This window comes from Lasioglossum baleicum, unplaced genomic scaffold (assembly GCF_051020765.1).
Source record: "Lasioglossum baleicum unplaced genomic scaffold, iyLasBale1 scaffold0031, whole genome shotgun sequence".
Classification (NCBI taxonomy): domain Eukaryota; kingdom Metazoa; phylum Arthropoda; class Insecta; order Hymenoptera; family Halictidae; genus Lasioglossum; species Lasioglossum baleicum.
The window spans coordinates 1654591-1657500 of NW_027469091.1; the positions used below are offsets into that span (position 1 = coordinate 1654591).

At 48.0% G+C, this 2910-nt stretch overlaps 1 non-coding gene across 1 annotated transcript; it reads left to right on the forward strand.

Annotated features, from left to right (window-relative positions):
- The first annotated feature begins 1144 nt into the window (after nt 1-1144).
- LOC143219501 (5.8S ribosomal RNA) lies at nt 1145-1299 on the forward strand. Its single transcript, XR_013011362.1, has one exon. It is a non-coding gene; the product is annotated as a 5.8S ribosomal RNA (ribosomal RNA).
- The last annotated feature ends 1611 nt before the right edge of the window (nt 1300-2910 follow it).

A 2910-nucleotide genomic window follows, 5' to 3' on the forward strand; every position in this document is an offset into this window, starting at 1 on the left:
CCGGCTCGTGATGCTCGCCTTTAAAGCAGTCGTGAGTCTGACACCCTACTCCGTGCATGTGGCCCAATAGTGCGCACCGCGAGAGCGTGGGACGAATGACCGCTGCCAGAGCCGACTGTGAGTCCCGCTCTCTATTTGTATCGAGTTCGCGTATAACCAAGAGCACGAAACGTTGCTGCGCCGCACGCGGTGTTCGTTGACGACGGAACGTATATTTATTATAATATTATACATTCGCCAAAGGCGGACCGGCTCGTGATGCTCGCTTTTATAAAGCAGTCGTGAGTCTCACACCCTACTCCGTGCGTGTGGCCCAATAGTGCGCACCGCGAGAGCTTGGGACGAATGACCGCTGCCAGAGCCGGCTGTGAGTCCGCTAATCTGTCAAATAAAATAAAAATATGGTAATATCGTTCCGACGAAAAACGGTGTTCCGAGAGGACCGGCCGTGACGCTCGCTATAAAGCCTATGGCGCGATTATTCCCGACGACACCCTACTCTCTGTGTGGCCCAATAGTGCGCGCAGACGAGCTTGGGACGAGAACGGGGATCGCGCCTACGGCCAGAGCCGGCTCGCGAGTCCGCTTGTATCGGAATTTATCGTTGCCTCGAGCACACACAACATTTTATGGAAATGTGTTTTATACGGGAAGTGGACCGGCTCGTGAAGCTCGCTTTTAAAGCAGTCGTGAGTCTGACACCCTACTCCGTGCGTGTGGCCCAATAGTGCGCATCGCGAGAGCTTGGGACGAATGACCGCTGCCAGAGCCGGCTGTGAAGTCCTCCGTTCTCACATCATTCCAAATGAAATGGAAGTGAAGAGGAGAGGAATATTATTACATCTCTGGATCCAGTATCGGGTTGTCTTACGATCCCCGTCGTTTTCAGAGAATATATTCATCTCCGCGTTTTCCACGTTAACGGTTTTTCAATGTACTGTTCGCCCGGCCGTCGGATACGTGTTGCGTATCTGACGGTTTTTTTTTCCGTTTCCACGGACGACGATAGTGTCGTCCTTAAAACGACGCCTGAACGAATCTCCTTCGCGCGCTGGTTGGAGCGTTCAGGTACAATGCGTTCTTACGAACCGCAGAACAAGAGACATATACATATATTGATTTGTAAATCAAAAATATATACGATTACCCTGAACGGTGGATCACTTGGCTCGTGGGTCGATGAAGAACGCAGCTAATTGCGCGTCAACGTGTGAACTGCAGGACACATGAACATCGATATTTCGAACGCACATTGCGGTCCACGGATACAATTCCTGGACCACGCCTGGCTGAGGGTCGTTTACGTAACCATAAACTGCTTGCGTTGCTCTTGTAAGTCCCCGCCGTCGCTTACCTCTCCAAATATATTTTTGGAGGGCGCCAAAGAGCGTTTCGGAGTCGGGTTGCAAAGATGCTACGTACGAGCGAATGATGGGCGTTTCGTCGGCGTTTGTCGCGGTTCTGTGAAAATTGCCAATTTTTGCATTGCGTCTTATAAACACATACAAATATATATATCTAGTTTCCACGAGAGGCGAAGTAGGGATTGGTATTTCTTACGTTCGGACTTGCGTGAGTGTTTTTACGGTGTCGTGAGTCGTATTGAAAATACGACCGCCCGTAAGGCACCGCTTCGACGAGGATCTCCAAATCTCTCACCTTCTCTGCGAAACGATTCGCCTTGCGGAAAGAAGCGTTTCCACTCATGAACATTTAACGCGCTCCCGACGTCGCCTGAAATGATGCGTATATACGAAAGAGGTATATTTACAAGAGTCTCGCGAGACTACAGAGATGGACACACAAATTATAAAAGAAAGAAAGAATACTGTGTGGCACACAGAGTGTGTGTGGTGTGGCAATGTTAAGCCCCAGGGAGAGAATATGCCTGTGCGTGGATGAGTTTCTTAACTCTACGTTATAATTGCCATACGGCGGAGGGTCGTCGTTGCCGGCGATTTCGACAAACACATTCCTTTTCGAGTCTTCGAGGGAAGAGACGAAAGAGATCTCTCGTTCTATCGCGAACGCTTTGATGATCGATGGACAGCGGAGCAAAGCGCAGCAATGTGCGGGATGAGCACGTCGTACTTGATCGGGTCGGAATTATTCCCCGTCGTCGACGTGTCCTCGCTAATCTGTGCGATTGCCATTCCATCGCCACGTTCGCGTTGAATCGTATTGATGACGGCCTATGAGCGTCTTGAGATCTTACTCTCTTTCTCTCGTGTCTCTAATTTGGTTTTGCGTTTGATCGATGATAAATCGTTTCGTGCGCAACGTTTCTGTACCCCCGTGGTTTTTGGTTCAATTATATAGAAGTAGAGAGAAAAAGAAATCCCACCGGGTTATATGTATTATTATTTTTTTTTTTTAATAATATGTATACTCCTCTATTGGCGAGGCTTATTTCGAACTTGATTGTCACACGACGCAAAAGACACACTTGTGTGTTCACGCACGGAACAGCACCGCGGAGAGAGAAAAGGTATATCAATGAGAAAACCTTTATGTCGGTCGCCCCATGTCTTTTCTTTTCTTCATTGTCGATTCGTGCGGAACCGCGCGATCTGTCGGTCGTCCAGTCCCCGAAAGTTCTTTTCGACGGACGTTAAAGTTAACCGGCCAGATCGTCTAGCGAGAGTTTCCGATCGACGAGAGATGAAGAAAGAATTATATTGACACTTTGGTGTGGCGCATAAGGCATATATCGGTTTTTTGTTTACCTTTTTCTCTCTTCTGTCGTGTAGTGTTGTTTCGTTTTCTTTTTTTTTCTTTTTTTTTGTGCTTTGTACGTTTTCGCGAGTACTACTTTTACGCTCTTTCGGCCGAAACACACAAAATTTTGTATCACGTACGACGACCTCAGAGTAGGCGAGATTACCCGCTGAATTTAAGCATATTACTAAG